Below are 14,395 nucleotides of genomic sequence, written 5' to 3'. Positions count from 1 at the left end.
ACACAAAACAACAACAACAACAACAAAAACCTCACCCCAAACCATGATATGATCTATCTTAGGCATGAGTAATTTCCTAGATGAGTCTTTTTCTGCCCAAGAGGCTACACTCTGGTTCTTGCTTAGTCTTCTAAGCAGAACACAACTTTTTCAAGGAGTGGGAAGGGCCAAAGTCTCAGCAGCATGTGCCAGCTGCATAGGAACAGAATGGGGAGCAATTCAAAAGCAAACATCTGAAAGAAGAGATTTTCCAAGACCAAGAGGCACCAGAGTGTTAAATCAGTTCTAAGGCTCCTACTCTTCTCACTGGAAATACAAATTACTTCCAGATGTCAGAGGAGAAAGCCTTGCGCTCCCCCTAGAGGGAAGAGCCTGTCACAACATTTCCCCAGTAAGACCGGCCCTCTGTGCAACTGCTGCTGTCTGCTCCCTGGAATAGGTACTGGGTGCATTCTCTTTATAGCCTCTGGCACACCTGGCTTAGAACACTCACCACCATTATATCAGGTGTTATATCAGGTGTTACTACGGCTCATCACTACCTTACACGTGTAAGTTCCGTGAGGCCAACAAGACTATCTTTAGGTGTCCTTCATCCAGCACAATGACATCTGTTATTTGAAGACCCATTTGATCTTTCTTTTTTTTTTTTTTTAATTATTTATACATGTGCGGGTGCATACCAGAAGAGGGCACCACATCTCATTCTAGATGGTTGTGAGCCACCATGTGGGTGCTGGGAATTGAACTCAGGACCTTTGGAAGAGCAGCCAGTGCTCTTAACCTCTGAGCCACCTCTCCAGCCCCCATTTGATCTTTCAATGCTCTTATTTCTTCTTCTCCTATTTCCCCCTCCATCTATATTATAACTAACAACTTATAAAATCTTAATGCACTTAGTACTCACGAGTCTATTGAAGCAGAAGTCTGTGCCTGCATTTTCTAGAGGGAAAACTGATGTTTAAGTGAGTGAGTTTAGCCATTAGTTTTCCTCAAAGACACACAGCCTGCAGCTAAGAGACCCCAGAGGCAGAGCCAGGTTTCCCTGACTTCAATGTTCATGGTCAGTTAGGCCTCCTCAGTCTTTCCATTTGGACATTTTCTTAGCTTCAGCTTCAGTATATTTGTGGCAACCTAGTAGACTCATGGCGTACATTGCACATAAATTAACAAAATGAGAATCATTTTCCCTGTGCCATGCTTCCTGATGTATAAAAATAACCAGTGCATGAAAAACTAAGCAAAACCAGGCTCTCATATTATAAGCATCTGGAGGAATTAAAAAAAAAATGTTTTCATATATGAACCTCAAACAAAGTAGTTCCGATTAATAGTTTAAAATGTGTGTGCATATGCGTGTGTGCATGTTTATTTACATTATTGAGGCACCTGTGGAGAGCAAAGGAATCAGATACCTTAGAAGTAGAGTTACAGGCAGGTATGAGTTACCTGAGGTAGCTACTGGGAACTGAACTTGGGTCCTCTGCGAGAGATGCATGTGTTGTTAGCCACGGAGCCATTTCTCCCACCTCAGAACCACTGCAGCACAGAAAAGTGTCAAGAAAAGTTTTTAAAGTCTCCAATACCACCCTTCAGAAATAGGAACCATTGTCAATGCTTTGGTGACTCCTGTCTACCTGCATTTAGAACTTGAATAACAAAACACCAAGCAAATTGTTTGGACATTTCAGTTCTTTACTGCCCACCCTCCTCCAGGCTGGTGGCTTGAAGGTCTGGCTACAAGGTGAGGGCTTTGGGGAAGTGACTGGATCCTCCAGACTCTAACCTCATCACAAGTTGATCCAGTGATGCACTGGTGCTTGGATGGCTTTACTGGGACGGAGGTGGGGTCTAGGCGGAAGGACTAGGTCTTTGTATTCTCTAAAGTGGGGTATATCTTGGTCCTGTTCTCTGGCATTTATTCTCTGACTCTTAGGATATGAGTGGCCTCCTCTGCCACAGTGTTCTAGGAGCCTCCAAGGTGCTCTGCCTCATCCAGGCCCAAGTCAATGGAACCAGCTACTATGAATCCACTAGCTAATCCGTCCTCCTTTAAGCTGATTTTTCTTAGGCAAATGCCTAGAAATAATAAAAAGCTGATTCCTTTATACGTATGGTATGTGTATTTACCTACACACACACACACACACACACACACACACACACACACATACACACACTTTTATATGTGTCATTGTATAGTGTCGGCGCCGCACCGTCCAGCGGAAATAAGACACCGACAACCAGACTTCTTCTCTAGATCTTTACTCAGGATTTTGCTAAGCAGGAATGGCCCTGAAGAAGGGAAGGACAGAGCTTAAGTAACAACCAAGTACCAATCAGCTTTTGCCAGGTGCTAACTCCTCATAGGTCAAAGTCAGAGCAAGGCTGCTCGTCACAAGATCGTCCGTTACCCCTGCACAGCCCTTCGCCATATGAGGACTTGTTTATCCTGGAGAGCACTCGCCAGCGGGAAGGCGGAAGGCGGAAACCGGCGCCATGTCAGGGCGCAGCACTTCGCAGCTCTCCACAGTATAGGAGTTCATACAATTAAATAAATCTCCTAAAGATGGTATTTGCAATAAAAGAAATACTATTGGAAGCAGGGAAGATGTTTCAGAGTAGTGCTTGCCCAACAAGCTTAAGGACTGGAACTCAGATCTCCAGATCTCATGTAAAAGCTAGACAGGCATGGCAACTGCCTGTAATCCTGGCACTCAGGAAGCAGTGACAGGGGATCTCTGGGGCAAGATGGTTAGTTACACAAGTTAGAATTGGAGATCTCCAGGCTCAGGGGGACACTTCGCCTCAATTAATAAAGTAAAAGTCAATCAAGGAAGATGATGACGTCAATTTCAGCCTCATTCACATATGCACACCACATACACATGCAAACAAACAAACAAACAAACAAACAACAACACAACCTTATTACAATCAAAACATCATACTTCCAAAAGACACAGGTCATTAAACACAAATCTCAGTGCCAGGCATTGGAGACTTTTCTGTGAGTTATTTGCCAAGGAGGCTCAGAGGTTCCCCAAATAACATAGACTATTGTCCTTTTTCTCTTGGTTTCCTGCCATAACTAGATGGTAAGATGCTTTTGATGAGGATACCACACACGTTGGTTACAAGATACAGAGAAATAAATCTGGAACTGACCAGAAACTTCCTCTCTGCCGCTTAGCTTTCATAGTACTAGAAGGTGTTCACAGGCTGATGAAGAAAATGTATTAATGGTCTTAGCCCCTGCATGCTATGATCCTGACCAGCCAAAGAATGTGTGCTCACTGGTGCAATAATGACATAGCTGGTATGGAGGTAACCAACTGCTTTCTGATTGGCCTGCTCCACAGGCAGGAATTCAGGCTTGCTATATAGTCATTGTCAAAAGCCCATATCTGGAGAGGTCCTAGGCCCTAAGGGATACTCTACTATTGTTTTGCTAAATGGTGGTATAGTCAAACTACTTTCTAAACATTTGTCTTTAATACCTATAAATTTGTAGACTCTCTTCCTTGGTCAAAGAAGTTTCTTTTTGCAGAGTGTAAATAGAAAAACCACAGCTGGTTAAAGTACTGCAAATAAGTGGCTGCATTTATCCCTAAATGGCACATCCATAGAGCCTCTGCATCCAGAAGGAATTCTCTTTGCCACTATTGAAGAAGGATAAAAGACCACTGCTCTGAGCCGGGCATGGTGGCGCACGTCTTTAATCCCAGCACTTGGGAGGCAGAGGCAGGTGGATAGCTGTGAGTTCGAGGCCAGCCTGGTCTACAAAGTGAGTCCGGGACAGTCAAGGCTACACAGAGAAACCATGTCTCAAAAAACCATTTAAAAAAAAAAAGACAACTGCTCTAAGTAAACTTTACAAAGTTGAGCACACTGACACTCAAGGTCATAGTGATGTGACTGGACACCAGGACTCTGGGTCTACTGTACCTGCTGTTTTGCTGTAGGATAATGAGGAAGGCAGTCTCCACCCAGCAGTATCTTCTTCGGAAAGTTGAAGGATTGGGGTTAAGGTTTTAGCTCAGTGGTAGAGCACTTGCCTAGCAAACACAAAACCCTGGGTTTAGTCCTCAGCTGGGTAATAATGGTGCAGAACTTGCGGTGGCCAACCAATGACTGGTCCATTTGAGGCCCATGCCATGAGAGAGAGCCTACTACTGACACTGCCTGGAGAGCCAGGAACCAGAGACTGGACAGCCCAGAGACTTAGGATAGAACCAAACATGACTGGAAAAAGAAAACAAAATAAAACGAAACAAAAAAGTCGATGAAATGGTTCCTAATGTTGTTCTGCTATACTCATAGATTGGTGCCTAGCCCAGTTGTCATCACAGAGGCTTCACACAGCAACTAACTGATGGAAATGATGCAGAGGGTCATGTTCAAACGGATCGCTGTGAGTTCGAGGCCAGCCTGGTCTACAAAGTGAGTCCAGGATGGCCAAGGCTACACAGAGAAACCCTGTCTTGAAAAGCAAAACAACAACAACAAAAAACAAACAAAAAATTAAAACAAACAAACATTAGGTGGAGCTTAGAGAACCCTGCAAAAGAGTGGGAGGAAAGAGTATAGAAGCCAGAGGGGTGAAAATACCACAAGAAAAACTACAGAATCAACTAACCTGTGCTCATAGAGGCTCAAAGAGACTGAACTGATAATTTGCCAATGGCTGCTTATGAGCACAGGGTTCAGAATTTAGTAAGAGCCAGCAGGCTAAGAACAAGGCTTCCAGGAGATGGCATAGCTCATATTAGAGGAGAGTTTTATCACCTCATATATCCATATTAGAAGTGGATTGTACCACCTGCAAGGACTGAATGAAGCAAAAATCCCTCACAGGTGTGTCCGGCCACTTTTGGGTTTTATTTAATTCCATATGTAGTCAAGTCGATGATTAAGTATAGCCATCACACCACATTAATGGAGCATGCAGTGGAGTGTAAACAGTATAAATGACAGAATTTCTGGCCAACAAAGGTCTGTTTCTTGGTAGCATTTGGCCAATGTCGTTTTTACTACTAAACTTCTTAACCTGGCCTGAAGATTGTGGCTGGTACCATGTGTTTAAGTTCCAAGCTATTTCTCTGTAAGGGTAGGAAAGCTGCTCTCCAGCTTGAAAAGTGCACAGAAGCAGCAAGTATCCACACCCTCTGCTGGATTCAATGCCAGTAAAGGAAACTTTCAGTTGTTTAAATAAAGTACCCTTGGTTTTGTGTCAGCATGGGGCCCTTAGAGCCCTACTTGGGATTGTGCCAAACACACTATAAACAGGCTTTACTAGAGTGTTGGGTCAGTGTTAGCCACCATGGGACAACCAAATATATTTGTAACAATTCTTGTAAGTCACTTTTCCAGGTGGGCTGCTTTATATAAGCTTGCCAGACTAGGCTGGGAGCTGTCATCTTTGCAATTATTATTTTCCTATCTGTAGTAATTGGGCAGTCCTCCTGATTTTTAGTAGCCCTTCCATCAGTTATTAAAATATACCTTCTTGTGTGTTGGTTCTGTTTCTTAACAATTAAACTTTATTATACAACCCAACTATCTTACACAAGAAGGAAAAAAGGTTAAAGGGAAACAAGAGTGAACCTTCTAGTATCCATTCCACGGGACGGGTCTCTAGGTGTCTCTGGCCTGTGCACTGGTCTGGCCTGTTCGCTGATCCTTTTCCCAATCCACGTGTACTCAAGTTCAGTCCGAGCCTGCTAACCTGCTGCCTCCTCTCGTCCTCGCTGCCCATCTGTCTCTCACGTGCAAGCGCTGGTCTCCTCCTCCCATCAAGGGTCGGGTTGATTAGAAACACAATAATCTGGGTGGAGTTGCCTGTCCGCTTCCTGAATTCCAGGTCCAGCCAGTCTATCTCAAGGCTAATCTCAAGCAGTATCCAAGGGCAAAGCCCACCAAGACTGCTTTCACCTGTGACAAAGCTTACAACCTTTCCCACACTTGGGGGTAATTGCAGGAGACTGCTTGCCAGTTTGGCTGTCTGCTTTGCCAGTTGGTTTGCCCAGCTCACTTGACTTTGACTCTGTGTGAGCTTGGCAGATCACCACTGACACAGTTGGTGCGCAGATAACTTCTGGTCTTGGTTTAACTTCACTTGGAGCCAATAGGGCCCACAATTATCACAGGCAAAAATTTCACCCTCTGGATAAGCTTGTAAGGGTGATTACATGGTGTCTTCGGTCTTCACAGTCTTTGCAGGGTTGTGCAACTCTCACATCAGGACTGTACAGAGCCCATGACCAGAAAAGTCCCCTAACTAGGAGCTGGGGAATTTTATATGTGCCTAGCTGCATGAGATGCATAGCCTGTGGTGACAAAGGCTAGCTTCTCCCTCAAGCAGGTCCCCACCTATATTGGATGTTGGTCTGGCGCTATGTATTGAAATGCTAAATACTGGCCACCCAAGATCTGATTTCAGCCCAGACAAAAACTGTCATGTACACCAAGTAATCTTGTGTAAACTTTGCTCCCCAGTTTAAAGTTTATTGGTCAATAAAAAGATTACACAGCCTATAGCTGCACAGAAGAGAAGTAGGCAGAACTTAGGTTTCTGGGCTTGGGGTCAGATGGGGACCACCACAAGGTGGGAGAGAGACACAGAAGAGGAAGCCAGAGAGAAGGACCATGAGTGTGTGGCCATGAGGGCTGGCCTGATGGAGCAGAAACAGCCTAGGCAGGAACAATTATGGCAAGTAACTTGGGGTGTGTAGCTGGGAAATAGCAAAATAGCTTAGATAGTTGATACCTGCCTAGTTATGGTGCTTTAAAGCTTATTTAAATCTATAAGGTCTGTGTGTCATTTATTGGGAACTAAACAGTTTAAAGTAAGGTAGAAAACCCAAATAGTTAAAATAGTTATTTAGAAGCAAGAGGGGGGCATACTGAACCACCCAAAAATTAATTATTGCAATACACCTAGCCAGCTGCCTTCAAACAATATAAGAAGGTCTTACATTAGACCCACACATATAACACCTGTGCTGGGACACCTCCTGTTATTGGGGGGGGGGGGCGTCGAATGCCTGTTTGAATGAAATGACCTCACCTAATCAGATCCCACAGCCATGGAGCCCTGGGAATTTAAAAGCCTTCATGCATTTACTCACCATTCATTCAGAAATTATACATCTCCGTTTTAAATTCCTAGGCTATTTCTCTAGAAACCAATCTGCCTTTCCTTGGTGACCCATGCCACCTTCAACATCCCTTTGAGGCTTTGATGGCACTTTCCTGTGGGTTGACCGAGTTTTCCCTGGCTCATCTTGCCTATCTCCCTGGGGGTCCTTAGGTGGTCTGGATGTCCAGCCTAACTTGTCTTCTTCCATAAGGTGACTTCAGTATTGGGTCTCACAGTCCCTTTGGCCACTGGAAGGGTACCCCAGAATCCCAGGAAAGGAAGATGCTTCCTGGTTTCCAGAGACATTTGGTGGGCTGAGGGGCCCCAGAGCAGCAGTCTCTCTTGGCAAATTGGGGGTTCCTTGCAAAGGAGATACACCTGGGGCCTCTGGGAATGTTGTGGGAATCTTTCTGGAATAAGTGCTGTGACGACATCAGTAGAGCGGACGAGAGAAGTTACTCATAGAGCCAGCCATCCTAGTTTCTCACAGTCACAGTTGTAGTTGAATTCTTGTTTTATACTGTAAAGCTGCAAGGTAGGATGGCAAGCAAGCAAGAGTTTACAGAAACGAACACAGCAGATTGTTAAAGGCAACTGTCCATTGTTTCAGCTTTTCTCCAGGTCAGTCTATTTCAAGTATGAAGTGAGGTCATGCTTAACAAATAGGCAGTATAGGCAATGCTTTAAATGTATCACTAAATAAATCCACAAATCAGTGTCTAATAATTGGTCTTTTCTACCTTAGTCTACTTCTTCCGCCAGCAAGGCTACTCCTCTTATACGTCCCTAAACAGCCACCAACTGGGGTCCAAATGTCCAAATGCATTTCACTCTAGAACTTACTTCTATTTTCCAGACGGAAAGGAAATGACATCAAGAAAAATTAACACCGGGGCTGGAGAGGTGGCTCAGTGGATAAGAGCACTGCCTGCTCTTCCAAAGGACCCGGGTTCAATTCCCAGCACCCACGTGGCAGCTCACAACTGTCTGTTACTCCAAGATCTGACACCCCGACACCAACACACATAAATGAAAATTAAATAAAATATTTTTAAAAAAAGAAAAATTAACACCAAGGAGCCCTACCGCATCCTTTCTTTTTTGTGTCACTTCCATGATTATACCTTAACTTGATTATGATGGCATTTGGGGGAGGGGGCGGGGCAGGAGGAAGATAAAGCCACCCATAATCCCTTTCCCTCTCAGTTCTTCCTTACCCAGCAGTGATTCAGAGCGTGTACACAGACTGTGTGCTGTCAAGGAGTAAAACCACAGCAGTGAGTTCATCCCATGCAATGTTTCCACTCTTCTTGAAAAAGAGTGAAAATCGTATTTATGAACTAAGAAATATAAATTGTATAACTTTTATAAATCTATACAGAGGTTAAATGTTCTTACATTCATGGTATAATGTCAGAGTCAGTGGCAAAACTCATGCTAAGAACTTAATTTTTTAAGCTCGCTTTGCTTAGAATATCTATCATTTTAAGACCCCCGTGAAAAAACAAAGACTTTTTATATAAAGGATTTTTTTAATTTTACATAGTATATGAACGGCCACGTGGGTGAGTATTCCTATAGATACGAATATGCACATGAAGGCCAGAGGCCAACCTAGGCTGTCATTCTTCAAACACCACCCTGCTTTGTTTGTGACAGGGGTCTCCACTGGCCTAGAGATCAGGATCTATCTGTCTCTGCCTTCTCTGGGCTGCTATTGATTACAACAAGCATGTCCCCACACCCAATTTTTGTTGTTTGTTTTGTATCCAAATTTGCCTTTGTCTTTTTTCTATGTTTTAACCGAAAATGTTTTTTTTTTCATACAATATATTCTTATGACCTTAGTGACTCTCTAAAGAAGGATATTAATATTTCTCTCTATTACCACAAGTGCCCGTGAGGGAAACCAACCTTCTGGTCACAGGAAATCAGAGCTTCTGCGAGTGGCTTGTTACCAGCAGAGCAGGCAGCCCTGGCCAGCAGCTCAATAAGCTGATTTGTTGAAGGTGCAAAGTTTGTTTGAAGGTGCAAAGTATGTGTGTGTATTGCGTGCTCACACACACGTGCACGCACAGTGGCAACTTCCCCATACCTGCGGGAATGCATTGCACTTTCTGGAGGTTCTGGAATGGAAGTCTGAATCAGTTCTCTCTGGATCTAAATGTGCAAGGAGTGCGAGGCTGAGCTCTGAGCTCCCTCTGCATCTGTGACCTGGTCTTCCCTTGCTAGCTGACCTGTCTAAGAGGGGCTTTTTGGGGAAGCACTACAGGCAGCTATCCTGCCAGCTTCCTAGGGCGCGGGGGTGGCGGTATTGGATGGGAAAAGGGCGGGCGGGAAGGTGTGGAGAATGTGCTGTGCGCCTTAGCATCTCAGAGACAGGGCTTTTGTAGTTCGGGGGAGGCGAGGGTGAGGCACTGGGGAAATGACTGGCCTATAGGGTTAGCAAGACCTTTGTTTTCTCTGACTGGGTGACCCAAGAGCATGACGACCTTGTGATAAGTGTTGGACGTTTTTTAGTCTTCACACTGTCTGAGGTGTCAGGTTTACCCTTCCTCCCTGGAATCTAAGGAACTAGGTTCTCTCTTGCCAAGTGATTCCAGTAAGAACCACCTACAGGAGTAGCAAAGCGGGCAGCCCGGCCCGCTGCAGGACTATGTTGATTCAAAGAGGCTGACTCCTCCCCTCTTCCCCACACCAGGTGCTCCTGGAGGAAGGGCATGCCTCCAGGCCATGGTCATTCCAAGTGTTCCTCGTGCCAGGTGCAGTGTGGGAAGCAAACGCTCCCTGGCTTCCTGCCACAGAGACAACTTGTTCCAGCCTTATATTACATCCGGTGTGGCAGGACAGCAGGGCGCTGGGCAGGCTGTGTCCACGGAGTCTGGCTGCGTGCTCCTGGTGACGTGGTACAGTGCTGCTGCGTTAGTCAGCCTGCCTACGCCATCTTGCCAGGGTGGCAGAATAATGGGTGGCCCTTCTGCTACTCAGTCATCTTGGGACTCAGGACCACATGTGAATGGCCTTAATTCATGGTCACCTCTTCTCCCCTACTCCCACAGTTAATATGGTCGTTTCTTCATTCACCACAATGCCTCCTTTGGTAAGGTAGCATGGCTAACACTTTGTAGTTATGAAGGGCTTCGTTATTTTCAGTTCACACTTAGATGACATCATTTGAGTAAAGTGGATTGGGTATCATTTCTGTGCCCATTTTACACACCAGGGAGATGGCAGCTGGGAGACTGGTTCTGCTCAGTCTTCTGGGTAGTCAGAAACAGCTGGGTTTCCTGTTTCTGGCACACAGAGCCCTTCCACTGTAAGGCCAACAGTTTTGCTGAGAGATAAAGTCAGTGAAAGAAGTATTAGGCTGGAATTCATAAATGACATGAATAGCTAACTGCCAGATTAGATAGTGATGGAAGAGTCGGACTTTGAGACGTTTGCGCAACAGGCAAATAGAAAACACAGACAAGGTGGCAAATAGCACAGCATGGGTGTGCGGGTCAGGGTGGGGGTATTGAAAACCAGGCTCTGACTCCTCCTGTTAGGTAGATTTGGTCCCTTAGTAACTCTGAAGTTCTTTCCTAGTTGGTCTATCTCGGCCACATCTTAAAGGATGGGACACATTTCCTCAGATAAGAAAACCCTCAAATTCTCAGTGAATAATTGCTGCTACTTTCAGCATCTTAAAAACTCACCAGCACAGGTTTCAATCAGGAAATCCCTCTAATGAAGACTGGCGAAGCTATATTCGAATTCCAGCAAGATTTCTTCCAGTTGAACCAGGCAGATGCGGTCCCTGTAGGGAACTGTCTTTGTCCATTTCAGGGCTCAGTTTTAGTCTCCAGTGTCTAGGGAAGTGGGATTTTGGATCCCTAGACTGAATACTCTTCAATTCACCAGCCCCAGATAGTTCAGCCCACACAGGCACTCTGGTCTTCTCAGAACCAATAGTTCTGATTGCTTAGCAGTGAAGACGGTCAAAACACTGCCACAAAGAAAAGGAAGGTGAGCTGTTTCCATTCTGATGCTTGTCCTCCACCCTCACCCCCGCCCCCCAGGGGTATTATGGTGCTGTTAAGGTTCCTATGCCTTCAAGTTTGTGATTTAGCAAACAGTGAACTGAGGGGATGGAGAGATGGTTTAGTGATTAAAAGCATCAGCTGGTTTGGGTAGAGAACAGAGATTTTGTTCCCAGCACCCATATGGTGGCTCGTAACTTTCTGCAACTCCATTTCCAGGGCATCTGACACCTACTTCTGGCTTCCGTGGGCACTGCCCACTTGGTGCACATATATGCAGGCAAAACATCCATACACAAATAATGAAATAATACACAAAAACAAGCAAACAAATAAAAACTGTAACCTCCAGTTCTAGGGACTTTGATGTGCTCTTCTGGGAAACAGGCAACACATGGTTTACATACTTACATGCAGGCAAACATTCATACACATAAAATAAAAATAAATAAACCATTTTAATATGGTGAACTGAATGATATATGATCTTATCCCAATAAAGCTGGAATATTAAGAAAAAGAATACAAAGAATTGAAAGTAAAAAATTTAAAACATCAGCAAATATTAATTGCACTAAATAATAGGTTTTAGTTACATACTTCGATCATATTCTCCCCATAACGGTCTCTAAGCCCCTTCCTCTTCACTCATGGTCTGCCTTCTATTTTTATGTATTTTATGCCTTTTCCCCTCCCTAGATTCCATGTATCAGAGAAATAAGCCTAGCTTATTTCAGAAAGCAGTTCTGCCCCCTAAGTGCAGATCACCAAGCCTGGGTTTTTTCATATGCTAGCCAGGGATAGCGTATAAAAGACTTACTACTCTTAGCCTATGTACCTTATGTGTCTATGTGTCTGCCATTTGTGTGTTGGTGGCCTGAAGAGACCAGAAATGGGCATCAGGTCCAATGGCTGTGAGCCACGCAGTTTGCATACTGATCTCCAAACCTGAATCTTCTGGAACAACAGAAAATGCTCTTACCTGCTGAGTCATCTCTCCATCCCAGGCAAGCGTGGTTTTTATGATAGTCTTTACAAACTTAGGTTGATGGCAACATGATCCACAGCAACCAAAGGTCAAAACAACCCAAGGTTCATTTACTGGTACATGGATGAACAAAATGTGACATAATAGTGCAATGGAATATTACTCAGCCTTGAATGGAAAGGCATCGTGTGCCAGAAGCAAAGGACCGAAATGAGGCAGCATGAAGTCTGGGTGCTACAATATGAATGGAACTTAAGGATATTTTGTTAAGGGAAACCCACCAGCAACTATAGGATCCCACTTATAGGAAGTAACTAGAGCAGTCCAACTTATAAAGTAGAAAACAGAATAGTGGTTGCCAGGTTCTGGGAAGATGGTAAAATGGAGAGTTGTTTAATGGGTAAGGTTTCAGGTTTTTTGCAAGTTGTAAAGATTTGTTTCCTAACAATGTATATATTCTTAATGATGCTGAACTGGACAATTAAAATAATCAAGACGGCAAACTATATCATGTGCATTTTATCAGCATATTGTCTTAAAATTAGGGAACAGTGGTTCTTATATAACATGATAGGAGATTACTGTGAAACTGCAAAAGGATACTAGAAAAGCTTTCAAAACCTAAGGTAAAAGATTGTATTTTACTATCAGTTATTTCAAAGATCACAGAGAAGAAAATAAGTCAATTATTCCAGGCATTTCGAGATTTGTATGAATGAATTAGGTACCTCATGTATTCCAGTCATGGCACTAGATGCTTGGAGCAGTGGTGAATCATCACTGACTCAACCCTTGCAGGTCTAACAGGCAGACTGGAACTACTAGCATGAACCATTAATTGGCCACGTACAAGACTGCAACAGTCACATCTTTCTTAGATCTCTTCTTTCACATTACTTCATGGAGTCATTCACAAACACTACTATGACAACCTCCTCCCCACCATGATCACCACTACCACCATCATCTTCACCACCATCACCACTACCACCATCATCTTCACCACCATCACCACTACCACCATCATCTTCACCACCATCACCACTACCACCATCATCTTCACCACCATCACCACTACCACCATCATCTTCACCACCATCACCACTCCCACCATCATCTTCACCACCATCACCACTCCCACCATCATCTTCACCACCATCACCACTACCACCATCATCTTCACCACCATCACCACTCCCACCATCATCTTCACCACCATCACCACTACCACCATCATCTTCACCACCATCACCACTCCCACCATCATCTTCACCACCATCACCACTCCCACCATCATCTTCACCACCATCACCACTCCCACCATCATCTTCACCACCATCACCACTACCACCATCATCTTCACCACCATCACCACTACCACCATCATCTTCACCACCATCACCACTACCACTATCACACCTACCACCACCAGCAGCAGCAGCTCTACCATCACAATGTATTAGTTCCTTTTTGTACTCAGTTTCATTTGCTTTGATTTGTGGCCTCAATCCTTTCCTACCTCTGATATTATGAGCTCTTTAAGATTAGACCTTGAGCTAGAAATGATCATAATGAGTGAGTTAACCCAGAAGCAGAAAGACTTAAATGGTATATACTCACTTATATCTGCATACTAGCCCAAGGGGCATGTCCCACGAAAGCCTTCACTTACCGGGAAACGGGGACAGAGGGGAGGACATCTTATTGGGACTTTAAATGAGAGAAGCAAGGGAGAATAGCAAAGTAGAAGGATCCAGAGGGTCCTAGAAACCTACAAGTAGAACATTATGATAGGCAGATTTGGGCCCAGGGGTCCCGCTCAAACTAAGGCACCTGCCAAGGACAATACAGGCAGTAAACTTTAAACTCCTGCCCAGATCTAGCTAATGGTCAGAACATTCTCCACAGTTGAGTGGAGAGTGGGATATGACTTTCTCACGTACTCTGGTGCCTCACATTTGACCATGTCCCCTGGAGGGGGAGACCTGGTGGCACTCAGAGGAAGGACAACAGGTTGCCAAGGAGAGACTTGATACCCTATGAGCATATACAGGGGGAGGTAATCCCCCTCAGGAACAGTCATAGGGGAGGGGAATAATGGGAAAATGGGAGGGAGGGAAGCATGGGAGGATACAAGGGATGGGATAAACATTGAGATGTAACAAGAATAAATTAATAAAAAAAAAAGATTAGACCAGTGTTTCTCTTCCTGTACTCTCAAATACAGTACATCCTCTACAAAAT

This window comes from Acomys russatus, chromosome 2, assembly GCF_903995435.1.
Source record: "Acomys russatus chromosome 2, mAcoRus1.1, whole genome shotgun sequence".
Taxonomy (NCBI): domain Eukaryota; kingdom Metazoa; phylum Chordata; class Mammalia; order Rodentia; family Muridae; genus Acomys; species Acomys russatus.
The sequence above is the reverse complement of the archived record's forward strand: the minus strand, read 5'-3'. Positions refer to the sequence as shown.